This window comes from Rhodamnia argentea, chromosome 9 (assembly GCF_020921035.1).
Source record: "Rhodamnia argentea isolate NSW1041297 chromosome 9, ASM2092103v1, whole genome shotgun sequence".
Taxonomy (NCBI): domain Eukaryota; kingdom Viridiplantae; phylum Streptophyta; class Magnoliopsida; order Myrtales; family Myrtaceae; genus Rhodamnia; species Rhodamnia argentea.
Window position 1 is genome coordinate 17,065,489 of NC_063158.1, and position 11,337 is coordinate 17,076,825.

The 11,337-nt window shown below is 38.2% G+C and overlaps 1 protein-coding gene across 1 annotated transcript in view; it reads right to left on the bottom strand.

Moving 5' to 3' along the window:
* Window positions 1–9,411, bottom strand: part of LOC125316723 — a 136,463-nt gene extending 127,052 nt beyond the window's left edge. Inside the window, exon 1 of the mRNA XM_048285867.1 lies at window positions 9,177–9,411. The gene's annotated coding sequence lies outside the window, so the exon portion shown is untranslated. The remainder of the gene's footprint in view (window positions 1–9,176) is intronic.
* Between the last annotated feature and the right edge of the window lie 1,926 nt (window positions 9,412–11,337).

Genomic DNA, 11,337 nt, shown 5'->3' on the forward strand with positions numbered 1-11,337 from the left:
GACCCAAAATATCTATGCCAAAAGAATTATCCTAACCCTTATTAATTAATTTTTAGTCTTCTTCCTCATAAATCCAAGACTACTTTCTCTCTCTACCTCACTCTCTCTCTTGGCCGAAAATTCCCTTACTCCATCTACCATTGCTGAAATTATCAAGCTCTTGTCGGATTCGCCTTGGACCACCGGAGCACAACCACCGCCGTGAGCTAACCGGAACCACCCGATCTTTGTGGGTTTTAGCCGATCAAGAGGAATCGCCGTAGCCGCCAATTGGGATCAAAATCTTCTCACGACTTTTTGCCCGAAAATTTGCTAAACTTTGGGTAAGTTGGTTTCTAATCTTGGATTAGGTATCTAGGTTGCTAATGGACATTAGATTGTGTAGTTTTGATGAAAAGTTGTGGGATTTACTCTTGGAATCAAGCTTGGCCGAAAATGAGAGGGGGAGGAGAGAGAAAGTTTGTGTTCTTGAGTGAATAGTAATATGCATGATTGAGACTTACTGGAAGCCCCACACGTACGTGGCATGGACGTACCGCCACGGGGATTTGTCAATGGGTCCACCGAGTGGATTCGATATTCCCTACGATGGTGTTGGAGAATGGGGCCCCACTAATGCCGCACCTCCGGATGGCGTAGTGGTGCACCCCGATGTTGGACCTGTAGGTATGGAGCCCAACCCGACAGTTTTGGTGCCGCAAGAGAATGGGGAAGTGGTGGACCATCTGATGCGGAGCAGCCACCAGAATTGGACGAGGACGAGTTTGCGGTTATGGATGATATAGTAGCAGATAGCGAGGAGGAGGCCTAAGGTAGTTGGCCTCTTGACTTATGTATAGTGTTTTCTTTTGGAAGCATAGTGGACTTCGACCACGTAATCTTTTTGTTATAGGTGGTCACAGGCTTGTACAAGTGGCCTCGAAGCCCTAGATTTGAGAGCGGTAATAATTGTGTATATATGTACATAAGTTTGTTTTTGCCATCCCAAGTTATCGTATCGTTGTTGGTTTCTATACGGGGATTTATTTATGCTTCCGCACGTGTTGTTTTTGTTGGCCTTTGGATCCTGGAGAACTGTACATAAGCATGGCCGGAAGGGATGTCGACGGGCTCGCAAGGTTCGGGTCGTGACATTTTAGTTTAAATCAAGTCCAGAAATACTTTGGAAAGGAGCATTCTCGATATGCGAGTCTTGACATTGTCCACTATTCATCGGCATTGTTCATCTTCACCGCAGTTTATAGAAAGGAGTTGGATGGAGGCCGGTGACCACTACCTAGGGCTGCATGACCAAGGCCATCACATGGGTCATGCAACCCAAGTGACAATGCCTAAGCTAAGGAGACCTCAAGGTGAAGTTGGCCAATGGCGGCTAAGTTCCACCATTTGAGAGTTTTTATTTATTTATTTTAAAAGATCAACAAAATCCATTCACAAAATAGTTTTGACCAAAAGGCATTTAAGTTCAAAATTGCTTCCTACTTGCATTTTGAAAAACCTCTTTAGCCCAAATGCCTTTGCATTTTCCCAAAGACATGCCCCCAAAACCAAACCAAATGCACTCCTAATATTCATGGATTTGAGTACCTGATCAAGAATGCTATACCAATAGTGGTACTTCCATTGTCCCTATTCCTTTTTCTTTATAAATAAAAGAATGGGGAGGAGTGATCAGCTCAATTAGGGCTTGTTTGCCAACTATTTTGATCCAAAAAAGTGATTATGATTTGAATTATATTTTTCGATTCTGTTCTCTAGACGATTTTTAGAGAATTAGAATGCATTTGGTAACTATACAAAATTTGTATTTCCGAATAGAAACTTGTTTGGTAATTGCACAAAATTTTTGTTTCCGAAATCAACCAAGTGGCGAGAATTCTTTTTTTAAAATTTTTCATCTTTTTTTTAGATCTTTTAAAAATGGTTTTTTCATCTTTTTTAACTTATTTTTTTAATTTTTAACTTTTTCAAAGTTTCTTTTTAGATTTTTTAATTTTATATTTTTTTTTAAAGTTCAGAAGTTCATGTGAAAGCCTATGTTCACTCAATTTTTTTAAAAGAACCAACACTTTATTCTTTTTCGTGATTCTTTTTTTCAGAATCAATTTTTTTTTTTTTTTGCTCCAAAACTATTCCTAAGAAAAAAATCAAAATTATTTACGTTACAAATCATGTTTCTGATCCTTTTTTGTTCTGGAAAACATAATCAGAAAATCAAAATCATTACCAAATAGATCCTAACATTCTTCAGGCATAATTACAAAGGGACTCACGCCATTGCGAAACGTTGGATATGAGTCATTACTAGTTAATCCACTTGTTGATGTACGAGCCTATCATTGTTCGACTTGCTAAAAGCAAAAAGTCTTTCCACGCCTCTCCAAATGATATAGCAAAAGCACAAAGCGTATGCCAAATAATCACTCGTGATATAAATTTACAGCAGGCTGAGCATGAAGGATACATCTTTGTACTGGATGATTTCCTCCTCTAGCAATGTTCGAATCATCTTCATCGGTTTTCAAGCTCCAAATAACTATATAGATAGATTAACCCGTGACTCTAGTTCCTCAAGTTCTTCTGCAGGCTTATGGTTCTCATTTAGAAAGATTTTCATAAGCTCTTCTCTTTCCGACTTACTTTTGCACGGGTGCGGCCTTGCTGCCTGGCGATCATTCGACCACAACTAGGTTGGAAATTTCTTTGAAAGCAAAACGAATGAAATCATGATGTATAAGGCACTAACACAAAACGAGAAAGAAATGTCTCTAGACACATTTTTCAGCGAAATAGGAGACCGCAGAAGCAAGAAATATTTTCTTCTTGCTTCAACTAGAACGTTTTAAGTGGTTCTATATTGTCTTAAAACACAATTATCACCAGACCGATGTAGCATCGGAATCCGCTCGGTTCGGTTAATTAACGACATTTTCGAAAGGTCTTCACCGAACATAATAAAGAAACTTAGAACTTAGCTGGCCAATTGCTGCCAGATGACACAACTGACCAAGGGCTTCTCTCTTTTTTAGGACCTTCAGAACTCTTCAGTCTCCACTGTGCTCTCTCTTGCAAAGCAATTGTTTCCTTCTCTTTCTTCTTCTTGCTGGGACCCAATTCTTTTTCCCCAATATACCTAACTATCTCCCGAATTTATTAGAAACGGAAGTCCCTTTCGCCACTTTTGGTTGGGGCTCGGCAACCCTTGCTGGCCATGCCCCACCACCGCCGGCCATTGCCGGAGATGGTGGGGGCGGCGACAGCGAGGGCTGAGCCCTCACCGCCTAGTTCTCTACGTAGAAACTTTTTTCCTTTCTTTTCAAGTTTAAGGTTTTTTGTTAAATTTTTTAGCTTATTTTTAATTTTATCTTAAATAAAGTTTTTATTTTAAATGAATTTAATTTTTAGCTAATTTTTAAATTTGAATTTCATTTATTTTAATTTATTTTAAGGTGCAAAAGTCCACATAATAGCCCACACGGACTTATTTTTATTTTTTTAATGTCATTTTATATTAAAAATTAATTATTAATGACACGTGGTAGTTTTGATCGGAAAATTTCACCGGAGGCACCAAAGTGATCATTTTGTCTTCAACTTGGCACTAAAGTGATCCAATTGAAACTTTTAGCACCAAATTGATTTCCGTACACAACTTTTAGCAGTAAAAGTGTACTTTTGCCCATATTATGATATGCGTTAGCATATTAGTGATGATTGAGGAAGCATCTATAAGTTGTATCAATACCAATATTTTCAAATAGAAACAATAGATGAAAGGGCAAAAAATGGACAAAAGAAAATTGAGAAAGAATAAAAAGGAAAAGGAAGGAAGAGAGAATTGTTCAGAGTTCGACCAGAAAAGTAAAAAAAGTTCAAAGAACAAGAGAATCGAGCGGAGGGAGAGTTCTTGCAAGAATGAAACCGTCCCTCCTAAGAACTCTCCTTACATGCAGAAGTACAAATACATTTCTATAATTTTGTCAAAATCAGTTTACTAGTCTTTTTTTTTTTTTAAGCAATGTTTATTAAATGTCAGTTGTTGTTACCAAAAGAATGTCACTTTGTAGTTGGTGGAGGATGAAGTTAACTTCAACAAGACATAAGATGAAGTTGCCAAAAGAATGTCACTTTCTCGTTAAAAAAGTTACGCTCAAATGAAAAATGGCCAAATCACTTCATGAGCAAAGGGAAGCACTATTTTAACGAGGAAAAATTATACAAATGGTTTCTGAACGTTGACTCAATTTGCAATATTATCCATAAATTTTCAATTTGTTCGGTGCGGTCTTTGAATTTTATCTCGATGTTCGATGTCATCCTTGAACTTTTAATTTGTTTAATGTGATCACTGAGCTTTTGGTACATGTGCAATTTAATTTCTGAACTATATGAAAATGTTTGAAGTTGTTCTTTTGTTAATTCAAGTTTGAGAACAACAATGAACAATTTAGTACAATATAGAGACTAAACCGAGCACGTACGAAAAATTTCAGGAGACACATTGAATAAATTAAAAGATCATGGACAACTTTGCACATTAGATTAAAGTTTGGGGACTAATTGAACAAATTAAAATTTCAGAAATGAAATTATCCATAGGACTAAAATTCAATGACCATTTGTGTGATTATCCCTTTTGACAACGCATATTTACTAAATCCACTGCTTTCAGCTGAATTGACCGATTTAACCTTAAAACCGATAGGTCAAAGCCCTAATTGATATCTTCTCTGGATCCTTGGCTGCTATTTTAGCCCGGATCTCTGTACAACTTATTCTAATAATATTAACCAAACACATTTTCTCCAAGGCTCTGTTTGTTTCTTCTGTAGGCTCATGGTTCTCATTTATAGATTAACCTGTGACTCTAGTTCCTCAAGTTCTTCTGTAGGCTCATGGCTCTCATTTAGAAAGATTTTCATAAGCTCCTCTCTTTCCGACTTACTTTTGCACAGGTGCAGCGTTGGCGATTATTCGACCACGATTAGGTTGGAGATCTCTTTGAAAGCAAACCGAATGAAATCATGATGTATAAGGCACTAACACAAAACGAGAAAGAAATGTCTCTAGGCACATTTTTCAGCGAAAAGCGAAACCGCAGAAGGGAGAAATATTATTCTACTTGCTTCAACTGGAATGTGGTTCTATGGAGATCTCTCTTTTAAGTGGTTCTATAGTGTCTTCAAACATAATTGTCACCAAACTGATGTGGCGTCGAAACCGGCTCGGTTCGGTTAATTAACGACATCTTCGAAAGGTCATCACCAGTCGAACATAATAAAGAAACTTAGGATTTGGTTGGCCAATTGCTGCCAGATGACAACTGACCAAGGGCTTCACTGTTTTAGGACTTTCATAACTCTCCAGTCTCCACTGTGCTCTCTCTTGCAAAGCAATTGTTTCCCTCTTTTCCTTCTTTTTGTTGGGCCCAGTTCTTTTCCCCAAATATACCTAACAATCTCTCGGATGCGTTAGATCCAAAACCCTCTTTTGAGATTCAATTAGAGCATCATTTAACTTTTCTTTTAGCAACCCTCTTTTGAGTTTCAATTAGAGCATTATTTAACTTATCTTTTAGCAATTTCTTGTGCTTCTCATCTTTCTCATCACGCATTGCAACAGACATGGATGGATTGATCTTCCGATGCTGTCAACAGTAGGAACGTTCTTCTACAAGTCAAGAACAGAAGGATCTTTCGCCATTTTCGGCCAAGATTTATGGAATTTGGTTTGGGACCATTTGGAAAGTTGAGGGCATAAACCAAAACTTTTGAAAGGAAAGGGTTAGAGAAAAACAAGTTAGAAAAAGGTGGAAAGGTCATTCATGATCGCAACAAGAGATCAAAACAAAACTTTCAATCTAATCCAAGTCACGGTGCAGCGAAAGCATTCCATTCAAATATTGCTTCCTCACTTTCCTGTACTTCTCCAGCAGCAACCTGTACCTAGGAACTACATTCTCCAGCAACACTTGCTTACAGAACTCAGATTTCACCTTAAAAAATGCTGCTTCTAGTGTTTCCTTTTCCGCAGGATGTGAACAAAACATGTGTTTTGCATCTACATCAAGTACGTAATACCTGTACCTTTCATTGGTCTTCTTCTTCTTTGCGGTTGAAACTTTTGAACCATCTTATTCTCATAAACAGATCTTCCTCCACCTAAATCAACCTCTCCAAACTCTGCAGTGTCTCCATGAACTTAGATGACTCGTTAATCTTATCAATTATATCTCTCAAATGGCAACCTGGCATTGATAAAGCCAGTGGTTGGTGTCCCGTGAAAAATATATTGAATTAACCAAGCAAGCTTTGTGAGACATTGGATCAGCAAGGCCAAGTAACATGATCATGAAGTGCAAAAGCCTGATGCAAGCGGCATATGGAGTCCCAGTCATCGAATCAGAAGATACATATTGCTTCAAGTCCTGAAACCAACAATGCAAAGCAATGTCCACAAATCCCTCCCACCTGCGTCGAAGTCAAGTAGTTAATCAGATATCGGAATTCTTCACCTACAAATACATTTTGAAGACCCCAATTACCATTCACCAACAAAAAACAAGGATTTCATGTCAACTTAAAGAACTGAATGCATGTTAGTTTGTCCATTGGATTATTCATCATGTGATATGGACTGCCGAAAACTTCAAGACCTGCCTAGTAACATAATTGAATGAGCGACAACATGGCAGGCCAACAAGGGGATATGCAGAAACTGTTTTTAAGGTTAGAAGAAGAGTTTATCAGTGCAGACTGCTTGCAGTCACCCAGAAGTCGTTTCATTATAAATTGATTTTCTTTTTTGATCTCCTAATGCAGACAGATAGGACATGTCAAAGAGCATAGTAATCGTTTGTCATGTGTATTTGGACTTGTATCATCAAGTCAAGTGTCCCTCTCTTGATATATCTCAAGTTATTGCATGGAGAAGGAAAATGTGATCTTTGCTGCAGATGCTTGGCGCAATAGCCACTTTGAAAATTAACAACCTATTAGAAAATGATTGGGCTTGTTAGTTGATTGACAGAAGATTATGAATAATAATATCCTAAGGCAAAACATTGATTCTTTCCTCAACAAAAAAGCAATCCAATTTGGTAAAATAAGCGCAAACATGGCCACACACATTGCCTGTCCAGAAGGACAACTTCACTGAAATACAACATTTCATTGCAGCAAATGCAGATTTCATACGCAATACAATCATGCAACAGAAGGAACAATAAGCTTGGAGTACACAGGCTAATGCATAATATCCAATTTAAAAGATTGCATTTACAGAATATCCTCATCTATGTGAATATAAGCACCACATACAATATTGACTCAATTTTACCAGATACCTTTTCCTCAATAGTCATAATGCTTAACACAGCATAGTATATCCTCCCGGGGGCAAAAATTGGCTCTTTAAGTTACCCATCCAATGTTTCATGGAGAATCTTAAAAATGACATAACTTACCATCGATAATACATCTACATGATGATATATCATCACTCTTTCAAAGATGCAAATATCTTTCCAAAAGCAGGTTTATCCATAAATCAGAAAAGAGCCATATTATTAGCCATTCATGCATAAGCTACCCATCAAACTAGATAAAAAGCATCGGCAGGCTAAGACAAACAAATTGGCAACATATGGTACTGACTCCAACGTGAACTTCAAAATCATAGCAGTTTTGGTTAAAATTTCAGAATGGCATATGAAAAGAGTCTCTAAAAAATGCACACTTTACATAATTACAACAAACATAAGAAAAAAAGGATATCAAGACATCTCATTTAATCAAACAAAATACCGTGCCAACAAGGACTTACTCAAATGGAGCCTCAACCTCAATGACAAGTGTTAGGTGTAAGGAAAGACCAGCAGAATCTTTTTGTACATCATTAGTAGTATGAGCCTCGTGAGGAATGTACAATATATCTCCTTCCTTTAGCAGAATTTATGTGCATGCATTTGGTAAAGCATCAACATTAGAACCTTGGGAACCAACAAGAGGTTCATATAAACGAGGTAAAAGCTTATTCCTTGGAGAGGAAATTGTCCACTGTTTTGTTCCCATAAGTTGACATACAAGCACACAATGATCATCATAACGCCGTGAAAACCTTTGAGAATGGAGTGGTGTCAAGTAAAGATTGGCACCTACAGACAGTTGATAAAACAAAGATGCTAAGCCTTCAGTGATAGCAGCAATGGACTTAAATCGGAACTCCATACCAAGCATGGACAACATATAACCATCTTTGTACCTTCATCACACCTGAATACATCATCATAGCTAAAACATGAGGAGACTAGGTGCAAGAACGCAAGCTCTCAAGGAAAAGATGTTTCTCAGTGTTGGAGGGTCTCTCAGCTTTTAGTACCCTTATATCCTGCTGGTAGATTATGGGCATACCCAAGCTCTCTCTTTTATTAGGAAATTGAAGATGTCCAAGTCATCGGATGCAGTAGGTGGGCAGGAGACCGCACGATGGAGAACAGAAGAGAGAAGATGGTGAACAACATCTTTAGGATGAATGGAATTCAAAAAAGAGTTAAATATATCCTCCTTATCCACAGCCCTAGAGGTCCTGCTTATGAGAAAAGGTGATACTTCCCAATAGCCGGCAATAAAACCTTTGAAACTAGACGAAGGTAACCCAAGAATGCATCTTTTGATTTGATCAATAGGCAGAAAAGTGGCACATTGGACTCTGATAGAAAGACTGAAATACTCTCTGCCAGATCGTTGACCCTCATATTGCTTAACAAGTCTTTTTGCTTGCAGCACACCAAAGAGTTGTACATTTGAGGATGCACTTTAGTCAACAGCTCTTTCAAAAGGAACAAGAAACTTTCAGAGAGCTGAGACAGAATTCTTTCCAATTGCTTGACATTGCAGGAGTTAACAGGTACAATAACAGCATCGAGAAGTGAAACAGGAAGTTGATGTTCCTTTGCAGCTGCAATGTGACTCCTATTAAATCCACTGTCCACTAAGAATAACATGACAAAATCCACAAAATATTTGGCCACCTGAAGATAGCAAACCCTAGTGGATATGATGAGTCAAACTGATGATAGATAGGGAGATGGCAATCAAATGTGTAATGAGCAAAAATAAGCCGACATTAGCTATTAAATTAAAACAGGAAACCAAACTGTGCCACGCAAGAAGAACAATTCTCAGCCATATTCAACTAAACAGCTAAAGTAATAACAACAGCCTCAAAACTTCTCCCCAGCTTTGCCCGTATTATATGTACAAGTACTTGAGTTAACCACAAGAGTCCTTTCATATATTCAGGTGATAGGTTGTAAGAACAACAAACAAGATGGGAGATTGTAATTTGATGGATGGACATATAATATAAGCGCATCCCCCAAAAAGCCCATTCACAGATCATTTAAACCAATTCATAACCGATTGATTCACAATAAAACAAGGAGGTTAGCAATCCATATAGAACATACATTGTAATTATAAAACTGCACAAAACATGCTTACATATGCAAAGAATAAGCCATTGGCAGGCAAATGTGAATAAATAAATACGGCTTGATGAAAGAGCATCGTAAATCTGATACCTCAAGCCACCAAGGGAAGGAAGATATACACACATTAAAAAGTAACTGTAAGTATACATCCAAGTTAGACCAAAAAAAAGTGTACATCCAAGAACTTGTCAACAATAGACTATACTTAAAAAACTGGCATGCCTTTCTCATACTACATCCCCTCACAATCAAAGAAAAGACGCCAATATACCAACATGCATATAAACCATCAATAGACTTCATACATCAATTAATTAGTCGTATACTATAACTTCCCGTGAAATCTACTTAAAAAGCCATTTCAAAGTAGCATCCAATGAGTCTGACATGGGTCATAATAGTATTGACAAAGGTTTTACATGCTCAATACCATAACGAAGAGAAAGTTAGCAGAAGTTGACATCTGAAGCTTGATCGGAGGATAGATAATAGTGTGCCTATGCAGCTCAACCAGTGAAAGCTTGCCCCAATGAACCATTTTAAACAAGGATAAAGAGATCTTTAACCATATTCAGTCAATGCATATCAGAATGCACAGAGATGTAGCATAGTAGCGATTGTTGGGTTAGTACACCATCCTAAATTTGATGCACCAAAGCCTCCATTATGATTAATCTCTATGGATTGCATTTTCTTTGTTTTGCAGGTGTCAAGGCATGAATGAACAACTACCATAACCAAGACATGCAATGATAGCCAAAAAACAATGAAATGATGCTGTATGACCTAGCAGCATTGATCACCATAATTAAGTTTATCTAATGTCCGGTCGAAAAAATCCCAAAAGCCCTAAATCAATATAAGTGTCTTGTGAGACATTCATGTTCAAGAGGTACACTCACATGAGAGTGGAGCTAAAAAGCTCATTCTTGTATGGAAAAACCCATAAAGACCATACAAAACTCACATTTCCTGACACGCAAATGATAAGTCGAAAAGCCTAATGGAACAAACATGAAAATAAATAGGTAGAACAAAGGAGAGAAGTAAAAAGGGGTACGCTCACATGAGCGTCTCCAAAGCAGAATGCTCAAGAAGCCTCTGCCACCCAACCAAACTAGTCGACAAATCCGAAACGGCACAGCATGCGCTCAATTTGACTCTCCTATTTGAACTCCTCAAACCCGATACTAAGGCTTCCCAAAATTTCTGCATCCGAAGCGATTTGTTGGTTTGTTTCGAACGAACAGGGCTAAGCCTTTCCTACAACCTTGGCACAAAGACAGGCAATATCCGGATTGCTGTCCAGCATATTCAATCAAATATTAACCGGAGCAAACATTAAGCATATATACCCCTAGAACAGACAAAATGATGTAACCTCTAGAGAGAGAGAGAAAGCTGACTTGGATTTGAGCAAAACAGGAAGCACGGAGAAAAGGGCAGCGAGGGGCATCTTCCGAAAGCTCAAAACTGGGTCGTCCAATTTAGAGAGAAAGGAAAGAACTTTTCGCAAGCATCGCTCGACTAACGACGAGGAAGAAAGAGGGTCGGAGCGGTCTCCAGTGTCGATCGTGGAGACAGAAGCTAGAAGCAGACACAGAGCAGTGCCTACATCGGCTGATTCGAGGGGAGTGTAGCGAGATAATTCAGAGCCCCTTTTCGTTTTCTTTTTCTTTCTTTGCCGTGTCTCCTCTCCTCCATATTTTCTCTGCACAAGCCCCTTCAAGCTCAGGGACTTCCGTTCGCCTGCACAATCGCGGCCTCCAAGTCTGCAAAGTGATGTCATTTTCTGAAAAGAAGAATAGTACAGATGATACTTCCACTTTCATTTAAGAAAAAAA